This window comes from Nomascus leucogenys, chromosome 14 (genome assembly GCF_006542625.1).
Source record: "Nomascus leucogenys isolate Asia chromosome 14, Asia_NLE_v1, whole genome shotgun sequence".
Taxonomy (NCBI): domain Eukaryota; kingdom Metazoa; phylum Chordata; class Mammalia; order Primates; family Hylobatidae; genus Nomascus; species Nomascus leucogenys.
Genome location: NC_044394.1, coordinates 83929973 through 83954336, shown reverse-complemented (window position 1 = coordinate 83954336; position 24364 = coordinate 83929973). Strand labels below are relative to the sequence as shown.

The 24364-nt window shown below is 39.2% G+C and overlaps 1 protein-coding gene across 4 annotated transcripts in view; it reads right to left on the bottom strand.

Annotated features, from left to right (window-relative positions):
• Positions 1-24364, bottom strand: part of AFF3 (AF4/FMR2 family member 3) — a 564533-nt gene that overhangs the window by 295044 nt on the left and 245125 nt on the right. The window lies entirely within an intron of this gene.

The window sequence follows — 24364 nt, the reverse complement described above, 5'->3', positions numbered from 1 at the left end:
GAGGCTTTTCTCCCCAGTCTCTTCTCCAAGGCCACTCTCCCTTCCTTCTCACTGTTCTCTCTCTACCAGGAATGCTATCTGCACCTTTCCTGGTTTTTGTAGTTAATTTCCTAAATTAATTCCTAAGAATTAATTCCTAAGAATTAATTTCCTAGTTAATTCCTAGTTAAGTCATCCTTCAAACAGCAGCTTATCCACAGCTTCCTCAGAGCAGTCACCCTGACCCTAGAGTGCTTGCCCCCAGCAGCCTCCACTTCTTCAGAGTCCTCACCACGACTGCAATTCAATAGTGAAGTCTCCAGTAATATCTCCTCCCTCCAAAACATCAGCTCCCTGGATTCCAGGGCTCCCTGTCTTCCAGCACCGTGCTCCACACAGCATGGGGCACACTCAATAACTATTGGCTGGTGGTAGGTGTATGAATAAATGAATGAGTTTACTTCCTGCAGTTCTGAGGGGCATGAGGCTCATCAGAATCAGCACTAGGACATTAAAAAATATCACGAAGGCTCTACCAGTGACCGTGCCATCACACTCTCCATGCCCTGTGTCTGCCAGCTCATTCCTTGTCCTGGGATACAGTGTTTCCTTTGAAACACTCTACCCTTCACTCGAGTAAGGCACCAGGCTGAAGGAAGATATGTGAGGCTTGAAAACGTCCCATACGTGACGTGAAGGACCTTTCAGGGAGAACTACAAACCACTGCTCAACGAAATAAAAAAGGATACAAACAAATGGAAGAACATTCCATGCTCATGGGTTGGAAGAATCAATACTGCCCAAGGTAATTTATAGATTCAATGCCATCCCCATCAAGCTACCAATGACTTTCTTCACAGAATTGGAAAAAAACTACTTTAAAGTTCATATGGAACCAAAAAAGAGTCCGCATCGCCAAGTCAATCCTAAGCCAAAAGAACAAAGCTGGAGGCATCACACTACCTGACTTCAAACTATACTACAAGGCTACAGTAACCAAAACAGCATGGTACTGGTACCAAAACAGAGACATAGATCAATGGAACAGAACAGAGCCCTCAGAAATAATGCCACATATCTACAACTATCTGATCTTTGACAAACCTGACAAAAACAAGCAATGGGGAAAGGATTCCCTATTTAATAAATGGTGCTGGGAAAACTGGCTAGCCATATGTAGAAAGCTGAAACTGGATCCCTTCCTTACACCTTATACAAAAATTAATTCAAGATAGATTAAAGACTTACATGTTAGACCTAAAACCATAAAAACCCTAGAAGAAAACCTAGGCAATACCATTCAGGACATAGGCATGGGCAAGGACTTCATGTCTAAAACACCAAAAGCAATGGCAACAAAAGCCAAAATTGACAAATGGGATCTAATTAAACTAAAGAGCTTCTGCACAGCAAAAGAAACTACCACCAGGGTGAACAGGTAACTCACAAAATGGGAGAAAATTTTCGCAACCTACTCATCTGACAAAGGGCTAATATCCAGAATCTACAACGAACTCAAATGAATTTACAAGAAAAAAACAAACAACCCCATCAGAAAGTGGGCAAAGGACATGAACAGACACTTCTCAAAAGAAGACATTTATGCAGCCAAAAAACACATGAAAAAATGCTCATCATCACTGGCCATCAGAGAAATGCAAATCAAAACCACAATGAGATACCATCTCACACCAGTTAGAATGGCCATCATTAAAAAGTCAGGAAACAACAGGTGCTGGAGAGGATGTGGAGAAATAGGAATACTTTTACACTGTTGGTGGGACTGTAGACTAGTTCAACCATTGTGGAAGTCAGTGTGGCGATTCCTCAGGGATCTAGAACTAGAAATACCATTTGACCAAGCCATCCCATTACTGGGTATATACCCAAAGGACTATAAATCATGCTGCTATAAAGACACATGCACATGTATGTTTATTGCGGCACTATTCACAATAGCAAAGATTTGGAACCAACCCAAATGTCCAACAACAATAGAATGGATTAAGAAAATGTGGCACATATACACCATGGAATACTATGCAGCCATAAAAAATGATGAGTTCATGTCCTTTGTAGGGACATGGACGAAACTGGAAATCATCATTCTCAGTAAACTATCGCAAGGACAAAAAACCAAACACCGTATGTTCTCACTCATAGGTGGGAATTGAACAATGAGAACACATGGACACAGGAAGGGGAACATCACACTCCGGGGACTATTGTGGGGTGGGGGGAGGGGGGAGGGATAGCATTAGGAGATATACCTAATGTAAATAACGAGTTAATGGATGCAGCACACCATCATGGCACATGTATACATATGTAACAAACCTGCACATTGTGCACATGTACCCTAAAACTTAAAGTATAATAATAATAAAATTTAAAAAAAAAGAAAAAAGAAAAGGTCCCACACATGATCGAGACCTTCTCCTACCCAGAATTAGGGGATTTATCCAAGTCTCCCACCTGAGGCCCTGAGGCCCGGGAAGTTTACGCAACTTACCCAAGGCCACACCGAGTTACCATATGGTAATCTCTGTTTTAACTTTTTTTTTTGAGACGGAGTTTCGCTCTTGTTGCCCAGGCTGGAGTGCAATGGCGTGACCTTGGCTCACTGCAACCTCTACCTCCTGGGTTCAGGTGATTCTTCTGCCTCAGCCTCTTGAGTAGCTGGGATTACAGGCTCCCACCACTATGCCCAGCTAATTTCTGTATTTTTAGTAGAGATGGGGTTTCACCATCTTGGCCAGGCTGGTCTCAAACTCCTGACTTCAGGTGATCCCCTTGCCTCGGCCTCCCAAAGTGCTAGGATTACAGGCATGAGCCACTGTACCTGGCCTGTTTTAACTTTTTGAGGAACTGTCAAATTGTTTTCCACAGTGGCTGTACCATTTTACATTCCCACCATCAATGTATGAGGGTTCTAATTTCTCCACATTTTCACCAATACTTGCTATTTTATTCTACTTTATAATAGCTATCCTAGTGGATAAGAAATGATGTCTCATTGTGGCTTTGATCTGCATTTTCGTTTTTTTCTTTCTTTTCTTTTTTTTTTTTTTTTTTGAGACGGAGCCTTGCTCTGTCACCCAGGCTGGAGTGCAGTGGCGCGATCTTGGCTCACAGCAACCTCTGCCTCCCAGGTTCAAGTGATTCTCTGGCCTCAGTCTCCCGAGTAGCTGAAACTACAGGCGTGTGTCACCATGCCCGGCTAATTTCTGTATTTTTAGTAGAATTGGGGTTTCACTATGTTAGCCAGGCTGGTCTTGAACTCCTGACCTTGTGATCTGCCCGCCTCGGCCTCCCAAAGTGCTGGGATTACAGGCGTGAGCCACCAGATCTGCATTTTCTTAATGACTAATGATGCTGAGCATCTTGTGTTTACTGAACATTTGTTTATCTTCTTTGGAGAAATGTTTATTCAAGTACTTTGCCCATGTTGTAATTGGGTTGTCTTTTTATTGTTTTGTTATAGGAGTTTTTTTTGTATATTCTGGATATTAGAAGACCCTTAGCAGGTATATAAACTTACAAATATTTTGTTCCATTCTATGGGTTGTTTTTTCACGCTCTTGGTAGTGTTCATGGATGCACAAAACTTTAATTTTGATGAAGTCCAATTTACCCGTTTTTTTCCAGCTGTTTGAGCTTTTGAGTATCATATCTAAGAAACCATTGCTAAATTCAAGGCATGAAAACTTCCCTTTATGTTTGTTTTCTTTCAAGAGTTTTACAGACAGTTTTAGCTCTTTTTTATAGGTCTTTGATACAATCGTCTGGGAACTTTTAGGTGAGGTTTATTTTCCTGTGGATTATTTGGTGAATTTTCGTTAAAACAGAAATGTTATCTTTTTGCTTCATTCTAGTCTCATCATTAAAAGACCAACAACAAAATGTGCAAGGCACGGCCACCACTACTAGTAGTGCATGAAGACAACATGCATATCTATCCTTGTAAGCCAAGAAAAATAGTGTTCGATATCATGACACCAATGCTTTCACTAATACTTCACACCCTTTCCTATACTCATCCTTCCTTCTGTTTTCCCAAAAGCTTCAGGTGGCCACACACTTAGTACAAGCTTTCACTCCCCATTCCCAATTCCTTACCCCGGGACTGCTCTGGAAACGTCACCATTCTGACACTCTGATAAAACTGGATCAGAGAGCTCTTTTGGAACCTGATCCTTTTCCGGGGAAGCCTGAGGTGACCATCACAAAGGTTATATAGGAAAGTCTCAGTCGGGCCAGGGGGCTTGATGGTCACTTGGAAGGATTTCCTTTGGCGTTCATGGTGGGAATGAGTGGTCTGAATTAGAAAATGTACTGTCAAACCTACAGAATATCATTAATCATGTCTCTTATCCTACTTCCAAGTCCCAACCATTTCCTACTGTGTAATATGCTGGCAGGGCAAATGCTGAATTCGCAATGTGCTTTCTGTTTTCTACCACAAAACAATTAATCAAGAAAAACTTGATCTCAGGTCCTCCTGGTGGAATCACCCAGATATAACAGCATACTAAAAATACTCTTAAAATTGAACTTCGGGTTTGATTCCTTGAAGCTAAGCTTCCCTGAATACCACACTTTAATTTCTTTTGATGTAGTTTATATAAATGACAGGTTGCTTTTATAACTATCTCCCTTATAATCCTATACATTTCAACTATTCTACTCTGATAAGGAAATGCACTGAGAGAGAAATGCAGGATAGATGCCCGATTAGATACTTCTCTCATCACTGGAGACATAGATGTAGGATCTTTACACTAAGTCATCTCTATGGCAGCTCCAACCAGAAGCCTTGATGGTCTGGACAGACATCAGGTCATTCCCTACTAGGGAGGCCCTTTGTAAAGCTAAGGAGGTGACAGAAGTGAGGCCAGGATGAGGGACTTCTAACAACAGTCTCAGGAAGTCCTGGCCTTAAATTACAGCATGGACAGTCTTTAGCAGGGGAACCTCTTGAGTCTTTTCAGAACACTGAGAAATGTTTGGGGACTCAAGAAGAGTACCACATTGGTTTGAATCTCCAGGACCCCATTTAGATTGGAGTGAATCCACGGGCCACAGTATTGTAGAAAATCTGAATGGGAAAGAACCTTGGAGCTCCTTTCAGCCCAAGTCAATGACTTTAACAGATGGAGATGCCGTGGCTCAGAGAAGTGAAGGGCTCTGTCCAAAAATCATTCTGGCAGCAAGGCACAGTTGAGGCAGAATCCACTCACATTTCAACACCAGCTCATTGAGTTCTCTACTATCTCATGCTATCTCCCGCAGCTCAATCCTTAGAGCTGGCTCATGCAGAGGTAACTTGCATGCTCACAGTATGAAAATAAAAGAATGCAGATAGTATTGGGGTAAATTTCCTCCTCCTTTCCACCTGGCAAATTACTCAACGCTTGATCATTGCCTCTCACTAGCTAATCTCCAACACCACACGTGTAGACCAAAGGGGGAAGAGAGGAGAGGGGAAGTAGAGAGAAAAAGTCAAATCTACTACCCCTTCTGTGACATTAAAAAATAAGGGGTAAGGGTTTGTGTCCTCAGAAGTAGGAGGATGGAATTCCACCTTATCTTTTCCAAATATACAGAAAGTGTAGGTAGATAGGTAGGGTTGGGGTTGGGGGATCTGGGGGACGTTTACCTTCTTGAGGTCTTTCTCAAATCTGGTTTCAGCTGCAGTTGTGTGCTTACTTTGATTATATTTACATTTTGAAAACTTTCCATGTTTATGAACAAGATTAAAATATGCATGTAATTTACATCTCCAAATTCGTGTTTATATTTTTCACGATAAAGTTATTGCTTTCCTTGGAAAGGTACCCACTGAGAAGGAGGGCTGCACAATGCACATTTTAATTACTCTGTATTTTTTCAGGGTTTGTAGCTGTTGTTTCATGCTGAGTTGCTGAGCTGTTGCTCCGTATTTACTCCAACTTTGATGAACCCACCTCATTTTCCTATCATTACATTTTGAAATCTGTCATAACAGTCTCACCTCATTGAACCTCCAACTAAACTTCAATTAAGAGCTAGCAATCCCAGCTGATTCTCCTCCTCTATAGCACTGCCTAGCATGTGATTTCCCTAAATCCTACCACTTAAATGTACATGCCACACACTGCCAAGAAATGTACAGAACTATGCTGTGGGTAAGTGTAGCTCGGGGAATAGCCAGGAGCACCCCATCCCTGATGGTGGAAGTCCCTAATTACCATGCCAAGCACAGAATATGGGGAGAAGCAGGGCTTACGGAAAAAGAGTGTGATCAAATCAGTGGGAAATGGTATTTCATTGCAGAGTTGGGCTGCACAAGTCCTCATTTTTGAAAATAGTTTAACTCTTGATCACACACACTTCAGGAGGAACTTGCATTCTAAAATACTACTACTTTCAAGTCACAATGCCTTTGTTTATCTTCAAGCACTCAAAAGACCCTCAAGCATTTAGAAATTGCATATCGCATGTACACTCTTAAGAAACACTCCTGCAGAAATATTTTTAAATCAGTCTATTCTTGATTTATCAAAAACCTGACATACAAAAAGTTAGGTATGCTGTCAATACCACAAAAGCATTGGTGAGAATCTGAGCTCAAATGCAGGGACCATCATAATTCCATGGGAAGCCCATCCCTACAACTATGTCTCCTGCCTTATCTTTAAGGATAGGGCCACCTGTGAACAGAGGCAGCCAGCCAGTTCTCTCCCAAATTCAGCCTGTCTCACACCTAACCTGTACCATCCCCTGTCAGGGGCTTCACTCTGCTCCCAATCCCCAAGCTAGAAGCCCAGCTGCCTCTGAGCCTCCTCTGATCCTCCTGTCTCCACCATCATCTATGTATGTAGATGAGGAAAATGCAGAGGAAAAATGCACAAACAGCCAGGGCTTTAACAGAGCATCAAAATGAGATACGCTAGGAAAAAGGAAGAGAAATGTAATGATTATAGTTAGAAGTATTTAATCCATCCCTATTTTTCCTAACAGACACAGGATACAAAAGCTCAGCTTCGATACTCAATTTTAGGGTCCTTTAAATGTATTGTATCACCAAGGGAAAATGAGTCAACTGTATTTATATCAGCTTACAGAGTGTTTATCGTAAATCCAGAAAAACTGAAACTCACTGTTATTTTAAAATCAGGTTAATAATTATACTAGTTGAATACAAACTAAATAGTCAAATCTCAATGGCTCTTCCGTGTAGCAGTAAACAATTTAAAAATATTTAAAAATCCCATCCATAATTTAAGATAAATAAATAAGGATAACCTCAACAAGAAATGTTTGAGATTTGTTTTTAAAACTTCAGAGTTAGCCAGGCGTGATGGTGTCTGTAGTCTCAGCTACTCTGGAGGCTGAGGCAGGAGAATCGCTTGAACCCGGGAGGTGGAGGTTGCAGTGAGCCAAGAGTGCACCACTGCACTCCAGCCTGGATGACACAGTGAGACTCCATCTCAAAAACAACAAGAACAACAACAACCAAAAAGACCAAACAAAAAAAGGAAAATAAAAAACTTATGAGTTTTACTGAAAGATACAAAAAAAGACCTGAAAGGGACTGAGCTAGACTTCTCAGATACCTCCCAGTTATAGTATATGAAGAGGAACAAACCACAAACTACATTAATTTTAAAAAAATTATTGAGGCAAAATTCAAGTAACATAAAATCTACCATTTTAAAGTAAACAATTCAGGGGCATTTAGTACATTCACAATATTGTAAATCATAATCACCTCTATTTGGTTCTGAAATATTTCCACTGTTTCAAAGTAAAACCCTGTAACCAATGCGTAATTTCTCCCCATTCCCCACCAATATAAGAACTATTTTTTCTTTGGTTGTTGTTTTTGTTTTTTTTTGTTTTTTTTGAGGCAGAGTCTTGCTCTGTCTCCCAGGCTGGAGCACAGTGGCGCCATCTCGGCTCACTGCAACCTCTGCCTCCTGGGTTCAAGTGATTCTCCTGCCTCAGCCTCCTGAGCAGTTGGGATTACAGGCATGCATCACCACATCCTAATTTTTGTATTTTTAGTAGAGATGATGTTTCACCATGTTGGCCAGGCTGGTCTCAAACTCCTGACCTCAGGTGATCTGCCCACCTCGGCCTCCCAAAGTGCTGGGATTACAGGCATGAGCCAGCATGCCTGGCTTACTTTTTACAATGATTTTACTGTATTAAAACATTTTACACTGCACTGAAAAGAAGAACATGAGAAAATGTTCATGGGTATCATTTGCTTGTACTGGTAGATTTTCCAGTGGATGTGCTGCCTCTCATTACGTGTTTCTGACCAGTTCCTAGCAGAGAACTCAGTATAACAGAGCAGGCATTCGATTATATTTGTTGAATGAATAAATAAATTAATGGTCAATACACTTAAAAAAAAGACTATTTACAAAATGAAAGTCCTAAACTTTATAAGAATAACGCCGGTTATCTACATTACAAAGAAATGTCTTTGCTTTATCCAAAAACTACTACCAATGTTCTAAATTCTTAGAACATCAACATTTATTTACTTCATTAAAATTAGGCTTATATCCATTAAGTACAGAAACCATTAGCAAGTCATTTGACTTCCCTAGTTCCCACATTGGTACCTGTAAATTAGAGAGTAAGTATTAGTCTTCTATTAGCAGACAATATTGTTAAAGAGCTAATAATTTTCTATCAGATATTTAGCAATAGAACGAGGTGTTTCAATTATGTCATTATTTTTATGAACAGAAATTAGCGATCTGAATCAGAGCTTGCAGTTAAAAGCGTATTTGGTTTTCAGAAAGTTAAGTGGTCTGTCAGTGTGCTGACGCTGTCAAGAAACTATTGATGGCATGAAGAGATGGGAGATGAGAAGCAGAGACAGTGATTTCATATCCTGATGACTAATTGACATTGAGTGCTTATCCATGGGGTCATGTCTCAAAAAAGTGCCGCAGTACTGTCTACTGGGGTCGTCTTCCACACTGCTCTGTCAACACTGGGTGAAGAAACCATGTTACAGGGCTTCCCACTTGCAACTTGACATTGATAAGAATACTTTAAGATTTCTGTGTTCTTTCACCTAAAATCCTGCAGTCATTAATTTTACCAAGAAGAAGATCACACAGGTTCAGGCAGGAGTGACAATGCTGAAGTCGTTTAATCCTCACATTACAGGCAAACTTTAGTGACATTTTGCAAATGTACCATTTCCTCTTGAACATTTTTCTGAATCTTTATTTTAATGAAATTAAATTAATTTATTTATTTCTTTGAGACAGAGTCTTGCTCTGTTGCCTAGGCTGGAGTGCAGTGGTGCGATCTCGGCTCACTGCAAACTCCACCTCCTGGGTTCACACCATTCTCCTCCCTCAGCCTTCCGAGTAGCTGGGACTACAGGTGCCCACCATCACACCCGGCTAATTTTTTGTATTTTCAGTAGAGATGGGGTTTCACCGTGTTAGTCAGGATGGTCTCGATCTCCTGACCTCGTGATCCACCCGCCTCGGCCTCCCAAAGTGCTGGGATTACAGGCGTGAGCCACTACCCAGTGTATTTATTTACTTTTGAGACCGAGTTTGGCTCTTGTTGCCCAGGCTGGAGTGCAATGGGGTGATCTCGGCTCACTGCAACCTCCACCTTCCGGGTTCAAGTGATTCTCCTGCCTCAGCCTCCCGAGTAGCTGGCATTACAGGCACCCACCACCATGCCTGGTTAATTTTTGTATTTTTAGTAGAGATGAGGTTTCACCACTTTGGCCAGGTCGGTCTCGAACTCCTGACCTCAGGTGATCTGCCCGCCTTGGCCTCCCAAAGTGCTGGGATTACAGGCGTGAGGCACTGCGCCTGGCTGAACATTTTCCTGAATCTTTATACAATTCCATTTATATGATCTAATATTCTTTTTTTAAGGGATGGCAGGAAATGTACATGAAAACACATCTGATTATCACTTACAGTCAGTTTTCTAACCATGAAATTCTGAACACAAAAGCTTGCAAGACAAACAGAGTAATCTAATGTGGCTGAAGAAACTAACCATTTAAATATCCTACTTAGCACCACTCTAATTTGTGTCCCCCAGTAAAATGGATAATCAATTCCCTTTTAGCCATGAATGGAAATGACCATTGTAAATGGCAAAAGTGCTGCTGCGTATTTGACAATATTCTATTTGGCACATTCTATTAATTTTATTTAAGCATTTTGCTAAAAGAGCAGACTCACAAATCACCTTTCCTATGTCATGTTCTTTATGGATCTTTCTCTCCATTATCATCTGACCTTCCCCACGGGGTCTCAGCTCTTCCCGACCCTCAGAACAGGTCTCATTCTGCATACTCAACATCAGCCATTTCTATGTATGCTCTCTGAGGCGCTATGCTAGAAATAAATGCTGAATAAATAAGTCCAGCTAAAATCAGCCAGAGCACAGGAGAGAAGGCTTATCTGAGAGGTGGGAGCAGGCAGCACTGGAAAACATGAGTGAGAAACTGACACTTTTTTTTTGTTGGCTGCTGAGGAATTTTTCAATACTCCAAGTTTTATATTTTTAAATCGATCTACCTACAACACCCTATTTAAAGATTTTTTTCTTTTTTTAAATTCATGAACATTTATAGCATTTTCATTCTTTTTGAGACAGAGTTTCACTCGTTGGCCAGGCTGGAGTGCAATGGCGCCATCTTGGCTCACTGCAACCTCCGCCTCCTGGGTTCCAGCAATTCTCCCGCCTCAGCCTCCAGAGTAGCTGGGATTACAGGCACCTGCCACCATGCCCAGCTAATTTTTGTATTTTCAGGAGAAACGGGGTTTCGCCATGTTGGCCAGGCTGGTCTCGAACTCCCGACCTTTGGTTCATGCCTGTAATCCCAGCACTTTGGGAGGCTGAGGCGGGTGCATTTTCATTCTTTATTCTACTGGTGTTGCTTTACTGTTAGTCTTGGAAAATATTTGCAGGATATGAAGAGAGCTATTATGGTGGCAATGTATTTTATCTTTTCCCTTCTACTCCCATAAAATGTTCAGATCCTTCAAAAACAAGGTGCGTGTCCCAGTAAAAGGCAGAGTGAGTCCTTCTGCTTGTAGAACTTGGGGTATCTGGGGCTGAACTCTGATATTAATCTTCACATGTGTCCCCTCTCCTTTTTCAGAGCTGGCTTCAGAACGTCTCAGCAGTGACTGCTGACCACTGAATTTTCACGTAAAACATCACCAGATAAAGTTAGCCCCAGGAGATCCTGCCAGCAACTCAGAAGGGAAGGGAGCTTCAGAACTGCTTTCTATCCTCATTCCAAAGCCTCTGGGTGGGACCCAAGGTGAAGACAATCTCTCTGTATCTTGACGCCCACACTAGTATTATAAAACTCCATGGTATTGTAATCCAAAGGGAGAAAAAACAGTTGTACAAAACAAAAGGGTCAATAAGAAATAGACATCAGAGGCCGGGTGCAGTGGCTTATGCCTGTAATCCTAGCACTTTGGGAGGCCGACGTCGGGGGATCACCTGAGGTCAGGAGTTCAAGACCCTGTCTCTACTAAAATTAGTGGGGCATAGTGGTGTGTGCCGGTAATCCCAGCTACTTGGGAGGCTGAGGTGGGAGAATCGCTTGAACTTGGGAGGCAGAGGTTACTGTGAGCCAAGGTCATGTCACTGCACTCCAGCCTGAGTGACAGAGCCAGACTCTGCCTCAAAAAAATAAAAATAAAAATAAAAATAAAATAAATAAAATAAAAATATAAAAAAAGACATCACATGTAAAATCTGCTGAGATTATTCTGGCATGATTCTATTTGGACAGAATGCAGACATTCCTGCTTCAATGCCACCTAACACCGTGTGTGAGATCCTCCAAGTACAGGGAAAAACTGCAAAGAAAACCATATGCTTAGGCCACTTTTTGGCTTCACAACCTTTGGCTTCTCTCAAGAGAATATTAGAGTATAGAACTGATCATAAGGCAAATTTCTGCACCAAGAATTTACCTTTCCAATGGAGACAAGTTTGTGTTTACTGAATATAAAATAAATTAATTAAAAACGCTTGTAATCCAACTAAAAGACATCCAAGATGATGTTGAAACAATCTAACAAAAAATGATCATTTTGTGATAAACACCCATAACAGCAGTCAAATTAAGTCAGTAAGTGTAAATGAAAAATTATCATGGTTATTTTCTATCTAACGCCATGACTTAAAGGCTTACAGAAAAATAAAATAAAAAAATCATTCAGTTATCTCTCAAATCTCCTCTCCAACATAATCACGCTAAGGAATAACATGCTTAATTATGGACTTGATTTCTAGCACTGGGAAAGTAGATGGTTTTTAGAAACTACTTCCATCAAGCTAAAAAAAGAGGACACTCGGAAACCTAGCAGTAGTAAAGGAGTAAATGATACAGACTATTTAATGTAACAAGCAACAGACTGGAGGACTTGGAAAATCTGCAAGGTAGTCTAAAGAGTAAATGTAAGAAAAGGCCGGCTACTGCTTAGGTAGATGGTGTAGTGTGAAATGGTACAAAATCAATGGATGACAGAGAAAAGCATGATTCCACTTCTACCTCACTTCTGCCTGCACACCATAAACCATCCTCAAAGTTACGAGCAGAACAAACTAAGAGAGGACTCACCCCAGTTAGCTGGCAATAGGAAGAGAATGTTTTAACCACTTTACATGGCAGCCCCAGAGAAAACAGCACCCACGGCATTGGAGGGACTGGCAGATACAGTCACAGAACAACTCTCTAAAAGAAACCACAGCTGGGAAAAGCAAATGTCCTAGCTCTTCCCTAAGACAGGATCCTCAAATTGCAGACTAATTTGTTGCTGGGTCCCCAAAATCACCAGAGGCTGTGTGGCACAGTAGACAGGAACATGGACCTTTGCAAACCCAATTCTGCCATTAGTTACATATGTCCCCGCGGTGGGGGCATCATCTGATTTCTCTAGACCATATGTTTTTCATTTGTATAACCAAGACAGTAACAGCACCTACCAAATGTGAGGGCTAAAAATGAGGCAACGCATATAAAGCATTTACAAGGTGCCTACTACACAACAGCTGATCAGTATATAAACACAATTATTTTATTTTAGAATTACATAGAAAGTATTTTCATATTTAGAAAAGAAAGCAACGATTACTAGAAAGTAACAAGAGTTCACAAGAACCAGATGATGTTATCTCTACCATTCTCCTCTGGTTTTAAATATAATGTATTTAGATTTCTGCAAGATTGATTTCCCAGTGGGTAGAAGGAAATGATGGATTGGTTGCTCATATAGCTGGATGGACTGGTAGCTAATTGAACAGCCATGCCTAAGAAGTATTGTTCAACAAATACTTTATTGTGCTTACTATGTGCCCGGCATGTCCTATATGCTAGGGATTCATAAGTGAATCAGACAGACAAAAATTCCTGTCCTCATGGAGTTCATATTGTAATGAGATGAGGCAGTAAAATAATAAATAAATTATACAGTATAGTAGAATATGGAATGTTACGGGGAAAAGTTAGACCAGGGTAAGGGTATGGGACTGTGGGATGGGGCTTTATGCTTGTAATCTGCCTGTTAAATAAGCATGCTATCTGACAACTAAAACACAGTATAAGCCCCAGGCTGTTAGCCTCCTCCCCTCTACTTACTTATAAACCTGTAGTATTTTTTTCCTTCCACTATGAGAACTTCATTACTCTGAGTCATAATTATGTGTTTAAATGTTTACCTTTGTCGCTAAGCTGAAAGCTCCAGAGTCTAGGGAGAACGGCAAGACTGAGGAAGGGTCTCAGCATTTGAGGAACAGCTGAAGAAAGTGTCACGGGAAGGAGAATCAAATGGACCACACTGGACGCCTCATGTTTTTAAAGGACATTGTTATTTATGGGACAGGGTTCACACTCATTCTGGGTCACTCCAGACACAGGAGTTTGAACTAATGGGGGAAAGTCCAGGGATGATTCCAGCTTCCCAAAAGTTCTTTTTCACAGTTAGAATAATCTACAAAGAAAGTAAGTATGATTGATTTCATGTTCAATCGGAAGTTAAATGACTGAGTGGAAGTTACTTATTAACTTACACTTCTAAAATGTAAGATTCTAACTTTAAGACTATAATTCTGGCCCTTTCCAACAATTTTATTAATAAAATGTTGAATGGTAAATTTCTGTATTTTCTGGGTTAGTGTAAGTCTATGACTTCTTTGTTAAGAAAATCCATACAGAGAATACAAAGATTATTTATTCTAAAAGTACCAATCTAAAATTATGAAATAAGAGTCATTACAGTAGCTAACAAATTAAATGGATTAATTGGGTAGAGATTTGAGAGATTATAATTAATGATAAATCAATAAAGTATTCAATATGAAAATCTATTACAATCCTGTTTATGTTATTTAACTTCAAGCATTCAGTTCTGTATGCTTATAATTAGCAAGCTATAAAAGATGCCATCCATAAAAACATAATGAGAAGAACTGTTTATAATGATAATTAAGATTCATTTGCTCAGAGAGAAGGGTTCACACGGCTACAGGTTGCAGAAAACAAAGGGTTAAGCTCATTATTGAGGAAAATACTACATTTAGGCAGCATTTATTAGACATTTAACCCTATGAGGCAGAGCCTTGCCTTAGAAAATACATCATAAATAATGCTTCTTACAAGACGGGCAAGATTTTCCAAAGTAAGGTAGCAAGTACAGGGAGTCCATGACATTCTGTAACTTTGCTGGGCTTGACTCATCCAACTGTGTTAGTAATAATTAATCTCTAGCTGATGGCTTTTATGTTCTCTTTCTGGTTTCTCAAGTCTTCCCTGCATTGATGTTTTATTAAAAATATATTGTGTATCGTGAATGCCAGTTGAGAAAAAATTTTACATTTTCCCTTTCCGCCTCTGGGCTGGAGTTTGCCTTCTATAGCACTTTGTCTCATACTCCGAGCACTGTTTGAGGCTTCTCATGGGCTTGCCAGTGGCAAAATTGAGGCTCAGAGGTGGGAAACATAAACCAATAATACAAAGACCCTCACTTTTTAGATCGTTTTGTAATTCTGGCTTTAGAAAAATCAAAGTTTTCATTCAGCAGAGAAGAAGCTTCTTCCCCCTTTCACAGAAACTCTAATATCTATAAAGACCCACTCAGTGAAGCCTAAAATGCTTTCTAGACACATAATTGTAGCAATAAAAGTGTGTCTTCACCTCCCACTGTACCTCTGAGCTGATACAATTTGTTACTCCATTGACAACCTGCCAACGCTTCACAATAATTAGAGCCAATGGTCCTTTTCTAGATATAGCATAATGTAACCTTCAATATTAACTTTTTTCCCCCATCGGTGCAGGCCTAAGATAGAACAACTCCAAGACTAGTCCTAGCCTGAAGTCACAGAGACCTTTAATGCAGGTCACGGGCAGGACAGCAATGATCAAGGGTAAACTCCAACACATATGAACCGGTAACCCAGCAGTCAGGCACTGTGTGGCCCGCTATGTTAACCGCCCTCTGAGCCAAGCAGGCACCCCAGCAGTCCTCATTTAGAAACAAAAAAAAAAGAATCTTAATAGAGAGATTGGGGGGCTTATTTTTCATGATCATGTGCCTTTAAAAGGAAAGTCCTGGAGTCAGCTCTGATCAATATAGCCTCTCCTGCTTCCTGCTTTCAATCTGTTAAGCAAGAAAATGCTTTCATGTTGGCACTAATCCCACTGTGCCCCCAAAGAAGAGAAAAAAACCTCCCGAGAGACTGTCTATTTAATATCCACACAGTCGGTTTTTAGAAAAACAAAACAAAACAAAAACCCAAGGAAATGAAGACTATCAGGAGAACACTCCCGGGAAAAACCCTCCTGAAAACATGCCTGAGTAAAAGAAAAGTCGAAAGACTAGATGGAGAAATGATGTCCAGGGAGCTCATAATCTGCTTGTGCAAGAATTCTAGTTTCTAGAAAGTCACTGATTAATAAATTCATGTGCTTATTCATTCATTCACAGATGACTTCTGGGCACCAATGCTGTGCCAGTACCAGGGATACCACAGTGAGTAAAACCTGTAGGGCCTACCACTCAGGGAGCTTGCACATTCTACAGGGGAGCAGGCAAAAAACAAACACAACAATTTTAGATAGTGACAAGTACTTGCAAACAAAGTAAATAGTGTGACGTAAAAAGGCTGGTCTGATTATTACGATTCCTTTCAGCATGAAGCTTCCCTCGTATCACAAGGTATAATGAGGACTTTTAGTCCTTTGGACAGAAGTCCTAAGATGAGAGACTATATTAATCATAATAGGTGTAAAAGACAAAAATACAACAACGTAAATTTCAAATGAAGAAGCAATATGCAATCTCAATTTCTATCACATCCCCAAGACCCTTGGAAGAACCTATTTATAGCTTTATCGCAGCCATTTTGAAAAGGTAGAGAAAAAAACATCATAGGTTTTTGAAAAGAAATTTTGCAAATAACATGGCAGTATTGCAAAATGCAAATGGAAATGCTGCTGAGCCATCTGCTCAATATTACAGCAACATTGGGAAAAGGCTCTGAAAGAAATGATGTTTGAAATCATTAAAAAAATAACATGTCAAGTTTAAAATACTCAAGAATCTTAAAACCAGCATCAACACATTCAGCAACCATATGGCCCTACAGCAGGTTAAAAAAATAATCGCCCTGCTTGCAATTTCTACTTCAACCCAATGGTTTCTAAAACATGTTTCTTTTTCCCATTTGAGTACCTTTTCTTTCCATTGAACTCCTTGGTGTTTACAGTTACTTGAATTATACCTGGAGCATAATTTTTGTTTCACCCTTTCCGAAGTAGAAATAAGATAGTAAGGAAGATTAAAAGTCACCTGTTCAAGAAAAAGGAATGTGCAGATGACTCTGTATAAATTGTTCAACACATCTTGTTTTAGGTTTATTGATTTCTCCATCCTGATCTCACAGTCTCAGTAATAACTGCTAATTTCATCGAGTATTGTAATTTTCCAGGCACTCTGCTAAGTGCTTTATAGTCATTATATCATTCAATCACCACAAATTTATAAAGTAGATGCTGTTATTATCTACATTTTCTAGATGCAAAATTTCCTCAAGGTCATACAGGTAACATGTGGCAGAGCCACAGTCCAAATTATTGTGTGAGCCACGTCTGTGCTCTTAACTGCTATTATATGCAACAATTCAGTGTTCAGATGTTTGTGTTGACTTCTCAAGGTTAAAAAATGAGCAATATATATTTGAGAGTAGAATTAGTTCCCTTGTCTCATCAAAAAGAGAATCTTGGAGAAGTGTTTTAAACTAAACTCTAAACCAGTGGTGTCCAATCTTTTGGCTTCCCTGGGGCACACTGGAAGAAGAATGGTCTTGGGCCACACAAAAAATATATTAACATTAACGATAGCTGATGAGCTATAAAAAAAAAATCACAAAAGTATCTCATAAGGTTTTAAGAAAGTTTATAAATTTGTGTTGGGCTGCATTCAAAGCTGCCCTGGGTTGCATGCAACCTGTAGGCCATGGGTTGGACAAGCTTGCTCTAAACAACAGAATTAGATGTCTAAAGAAAAATTACTGCAGAGGCAGAAGACAGAGAGTCAAAGAGTTGGGAAAACCAGGAGCAAATGGAAGAAACTGAGTGAGTTAACACCATCAGCATGGTTTTAGAAGATTAAGGTCAGAAAAATTTACCTGCTCCCCACAATAGGCCAGAGACCCAAAATTTCAGCCTGACTTTCAAAATGACCTTTACAAAACCATCAGCTACACGGTCTTCAACAGATGATATGCCCTACTGCATAACAAAAAGCACCTACCTCCAGGTAAGTAACTATTGCAATTACAGCAGCAGGGTTTCTGTCTGAGTAAACTTTCCAGCATTTATCTGAGGATAGGCCAATTGCACCTAACATAGTGTCTGACCAGCACTGCAGAGACGTGTATTCAGCAAATTGAGTGAAGAGTTTGTGATAAATATTTCAATATGTGAGACACAAAAGTAATCTGAAGTCCATGGGTTGCTTTATTGTTCAAAACTCATAAGCCAATACCAATGTTTGGTAAAAATTACAAAATTTGGCCGGGTGCGGTGGCTCATACCTGTAAACCCAACGCTTTGGGAGGCTGAGGTGGAAGGATGGCTTGAGGCCAAGATTGAGACCACCTGGGCAACATAGCAAGATCCCATCTCTACAAAAACATTGTAATTTTTTAAATTACAAAGTTTATAAAGGCCCAGAGAATTACAAATTTATGATGGAAATCCTTGGTCTTTCAAACGAATTAAAAAAGTAGTTTCATTCAACTTAACTAGCTTCACATAGTAGCTTGTGGATACAGTGGGAACTCAATACATGATTACTGATAGCAGTATTAATTCACATATAAATTAAATATTACATCAAATGATCAGTGTCTGGTGCATGCATTTTAAATGCTAAAGTTGTTTTTGTATCTGGATCATAAGAAGACTTTTTAAAATTGCAAAGCATATTTAAGGGTGATGATTAGTTTAGAACGGACCTGAGGGAAGTCAGGCAGTAGGAATATCTCCCAAACACTTAAGTTCTCTAAATGTAGAGATATAAATGAAGTTATAAATGTAACACTATCAATAGCAAAAAAAAAAAAGAAGAAGGAATAGATGAGCGTTACTGATGCACATGGCCTCATGCAATGGTCTCAGTTCAGAACTTCATTTGGTCTTATGAAACACTTTACTAAAACTTTCACTTGGCATTCCTCTGTCTCTTGCTTTTGCCTAATGATCTTATCTCTTCACTGATTAGCAATCTTGTCTGTCTTTAGCAACCCTTTAAATCTCAAGCAGCCAAAAGTTATAAGTAAAACAAAGCGAATAAACAACAACGTGGGTAAAATAAATCAGTGTGATAAGCAGTTGTGAAGTTACAAACTTATTACAGAAAAATCCATGTAAAACAAATCCACTAAACACATAGTCATTAATTACAGCTCGCAACCTCCCATCACTTCTGCCTTCTGTTCTCTAATTTGGGGTGCTTGGTAAATCTCTGGTCTAGAGTGGCATTTTATTTTTGCAATCCTTGGCTGTAGGTAGAGCTTGGCCTCTTCTCCACTCATCAGGAAGTCTTGAAAACAAAGACACTAAGGTTTAGAGTATTACAACTGGAAATATGAAAGGCATTTTGCAACATTACCAAAAACTTGAAATGAAGGTTAAGAAACAGATCTGCATATAATGATCCATTTATTTTTGATGAAAATGATTTGTCAAAAGGTAACTCAGTGAGGAAAAGGTAATGTTTTCAAAAATGGTTCTAGAACAACTTGCTATCCATATGCAAATAGATGAAACTTGAACCTTGCCCCATAGCACATAATTAAATCGTCTCAAACTGGATCTCAGACCTAAATATAAGAGCCAAAATACAACATTTCTAGAAGAGTAAACATGGGTGAAGATCTTAATGACTTTGGGGTTAGGAAAATATTTCCTAAATAAGACACAAAAACACAAACTACAAAAAAATCGTTAAAATTAAAAACTTTTTTCTTCAAAAAACTGTAAAAAAGTGAAGAGATAAAGGGTAAAGGGTTTCTTTTGGGTGTGATGGAAATGTTTGAAAATTGATTGTGGTGATGGTTGCCTAAGTCTGAATACAGTAAAAACATTGAATTGTACACTTTAAATTAGTGAATGGTGTGATGTGTGAGTTATGTCTTACAAAGCTGTTAACAAAAAAATTAAGAGAATACACAGTCTGGAAGGAAATATTTGCAAAACATATATTTGGCAGAAGGTTTGTAACCAGACTTTAAAACTCTTAGAGCTCACTAAGAAGACAATTACCTCAATAAAATGAGAGCAAAAAAAAAATACCTTGATGGGGTATGTCAAAAGGACAGATAGCCAATAGAAAGAACTTCTAATGGCTAAAGCTAGAACAAGAAAAGAATTAAACAAAGTAGCATTGGATTATAAGGTGAAGTATTAAAAAAATTTTCATGATCTCATATTGATATAAACGAATGCCAAAATAAATAAATAGGATAGGATAAATATCTTGTGCATAAGAATTAAAATAATTTACGTAGCTACTCTGCCCTCAAGAAGGTGGAGCGTTAACTCCCCAGTCCTTAAGTCTGAGCTGCCAATAGTGACTTCTTTGCAAAGAGTATAGCATGGAAGGAGGGAAAAAGAATAACTCTGGAGTGGAGAAACCTGGCAAACAGTGCCTCCGCCAAGTGATTAAGGTCAATGTCAACTGTGCTAAGTCATGTTGATAGTATGTAGACCTGATATGATATGATTAGACTGGCACTTTGCCTGTGTGGCCTTATTCCCTAAAACCCATAATCCCAGTCTAAACATAAGAAAAACATCAGACAAACCCAAATTGAGGGGTAGTCTATAAATGTCAGACCAATATTCCTTAAAACTCAAGGTCATCAAAAATAACGGAAGACTGAAAAACTGTCACAGTCTATAGAAGTCTAAGAAGATATGACAATGAAATGTGTGGTGTCCTAAGATGAAATTCTAGAATAAGAAAGACATTAGGTAAAAACTAAGCAAATCTGAATAAAATATTGACTTTAGTTAATAATAATGTATCAATATTTGTTCCTTTGTTGTAATAAATATACAATACTAATATAATATGTTAACAATATGATTTAAACAAGAACCAGAATTTTATTACACAATATTCAAAATGTCCAAGATATAATCCAAAATTACTAGGCACACAAAGAACCAGGAAAATATGAACTCACAAGGGGAGAGACAACAGATGCCAATAGTGAGATCATTCAGATATTGAAGTTATCAAATTCATTGAATTGTCCATTTAAAATTGGTGAATTTTATTACACATAATTATGCCTCCAAAAAAAGGAATAAAACAGGAGTAAGAGTTTTAAAAAGAGTACAGATAACACTGAAGCATTACATTAGGATTAGTTTAGCTTGAGAGTGAGATAAATTGATTCTTATGGACTATTCTGGAACTAAATACTATTCATACCATTATTTCTTCAATATATTATGTTTTAAGTTTCAAACAATCAGCTTACAAAAAAACCTTCTGGCACCTAATCCTTTCTTAAGTGGATGGCCAAGCATTTCAGAAAATGTTGAACTCCAGAGACCCCATCTTAAACCCAGGAACATGAGACTTCTGATTATTTGGGTATTAAATTATATATAAGTATGTCAATGTTATTCATATCTCTCAAAGGATTTTGGAGATAGTTTGGAAGAAAGGTAGGATTTTAGAAAACTCTCTAAAATGATGACTCGGCTGACATGGGGCATACAAGGAGAGAACTATTTAACTTTCTCCCTTCCTCTGGCATTGAAATTACTGTTAGAAATGAATGAGTTCTGCTTTTATAGAGTACTACTCATTAAGTTCTTCAGTCCTTTCCTAGAAAGAACCACAGAGATAAATAGTGTTCTAATCTTTATCTTTACTTTTTACTAAACTATTTGCATAGGTACATAGGTTTCAAGAAGATTGCTCAAATGAATATTTATTTTCTCACGGAGAAACATCTGTGAAACTGATCATCTTTCACTCTAAATAAATAATCATAATTGGTATCTATGTTTGAGAGCTCATTTGCAAACTGTTCCTATAATTGTGCCACTCATTTATAGGCACAACAGAGAGAATCAGAACACAATCCTGCACCCTACTTATTTGCATTAATTGTGATCAATTGTCACAGTTTGTTTATAAGACTGAATAATTTTTAATCCTAAAATAATTATGCTGATTATCAAATGATTCTGTATGATTTTGTTTTTAGAAAATGTTTAATACAATCATTGCATTCTCAGATGTTTAACTACAGGGCTTTTTATTTCACTGTATTTGCTTTATGTCCAAGAATTGAGAGGTTTTTCCAAGTCATTCTGTCAAGAGTTCATTAGAAAAATGAACTAAAGTGAATATATGTTGTGCTTTTCAGGTGTAATAAACATTAAGATATAGGAATGTAACATTAGAGCTTATACACACACAAATCCCAGCTTGCAGCAGATCAACTTCCTGTGTCTGATGGTGAACGATCCCGCTCATCCTACAACCCTACTCAATTCTATCTTGGTCCTAAAAATAATTAATCATTCTCTTTTATATTCTTCCAAAGTACTTTGTGTCTCCACTGTCACATTTTTCCTTGACTACCTTTAAGTTAGGGAAGTCCTTCTCCTCAAATTGACCTTGAACCCATGGAATTCAAGATCTCATTAATGGCTTTTTTCCCCCTGACATAAACTAAAGAAAAATAGCTGGTTTACTACATTATACTGGATTCCTGTTCAGAAAATATTCACTCCCCTCCTCCTCCCACTGTGGATGGAATATCCTCCCCTACCTCTTGAGTTTGGTTGGTCAGCTAACTTGCTTTGACCAATGGGATGGACTGGACATGACAGCAGCTGAGGCTTAAAATGTGCTTGCTCAGCAGGGCTCACCTGCCTGAACTCCCACCACCATCATGAAAAGGACATGCCCCAGGTAGCACATGGTTGAAGAAGGACTGACTTGCAGATCAGATCTGAATTCAACCTTCAACATGGAGCTGGGCCCAACCAGTTCCAGCCTGAGCTGGCAAGCCCACAATGGAAGCAAAGTCAATAAATAATTGCTGTTTTGGCAGGACATGGTGGCTCATGCCTGTAATCCCAGCACTTTGGGAGGCTGAGGGGGGCGGATTGCTTGAGCCCAGGAGTTCGAGACCAGCCTGAGCAACGTGGCGAAACCCTATTTCTACAAAAAAAAAAAAAAAATTAGCTGGGCATGGTGGCATGCACCTGTAGTTCCAGCTACTCTGGAGACTAAGGTGGGAGGACTGCCTAAGCCCAGGAGGTCAAGGCTGCAGTGAGCCATGATCTCACCACTGCACTCCAGCCCAGGCAACAGAGTGAGACCTTGTCTTAAGAAAAAAAATGCAGCCACAAAAAAGAATGAGATCATGTTCTTTGCAGGGACATGGATGGGGCTGGAGGCCATTACCCTTAGCAAACTAACACAGGAACAGAAAACCAAATACCACATGTTCTCACCTACCAGTGGGAGCTAAATGATGAGAATACATGGACACATAGAGGGGAAAAACAGTCACTGGGGACTTTTGGAGGGTGGAGGGTGGGAGGAGGGACAGGATCAGGAAAAATAACTAAAGGGTATAGGCTTAATACCTGGTTGATGAAATAATCTGTACAACAAACCCCCATGACACAAGTTTGCCTATGTAACAAACCTGCACTTGTACCCCTGAACTTAAAAGTTAAATAAAAAAGAAAACAAATGTTGTTCTAAGCCCCGGAATTTTGCGATGGTTTGATCTTCAGTAATAGCTGACCGATACACCTGCCTTATTAACATGGAACTTTATTCTCTATGACTATGGCTGGGTTAAATCACATTTTGGAAGAACTGCCAAAATAAAGCAGCTCCGCTTCTCCTGTCATAAGCACAGTGCTAAACTGAGTTTGGATGGCTTTCCTCTAATAGAATTATTTTACACTTGCCTACATCAAAGCTAATGTTTCTCCTTGCTACCCACTCAGTCTTTCAAGATTTTCCTGTGAGTTATCCTCAGCACTCTGGTGCACTACTCTTCAGAATAGCTGGAGCTATCTGCAGACATGCCACTCTGTACCCTGCCTTCTAGAACCACATCCTTTTTAGTATGGAATTTCTTTTTCTTTTGAGAGTGGCCCAGGAACCACCGGCAGCACAAGCATTTAGAACTGCTGTTAAAATTACCAATTGCTGGGCCCACTCCAGACCTATTGAGTCAGAATCCCTGGGGTGGGATCCAAGATTTTACATTTTTAACCAGCTCCCTAGGAAATTCTTATATTACAACAAGGTTTGTGAAACCCTGATTTATGAATATGCTAACTAACCAGATCCCAAGCCAATATCTAATCCTAGAGGATTTCGATGATTATCCACCACCATCTAGAAATGCATTTGTTTATTCCTAATTTTTGTTTTCTATGTGTTCATTTTCCGTCTACTTCAACACATTTTCTTCTCTTCATTTTTCATCACATGAAAGCTCAATTTTTTAAAAAAGTAATCTTGGTACAGAATATTTTCAAAGCCTTTGTTTGAACAAGAGAAGAAATTGCAAAATTCTGAGCAAGCACCACGAAAAATCATCTTTGATCAGCTGGTTGTAACCCACAACATGCTACAGAAGGGTCAGACGAAACCGGGAGCTTAGGCCTAGGGGTGATCAGCCAGGAACATCCAGTCCTAGCAGACCAGGCTCCTAGAACTTTCAGCCAATAAAGCTTATGGTCGCCCCCCCAAAAAAGGATAACCTAAATAAGTTATTTCAATGGTTCTTCTTTACTAAGAAATGCATATATTC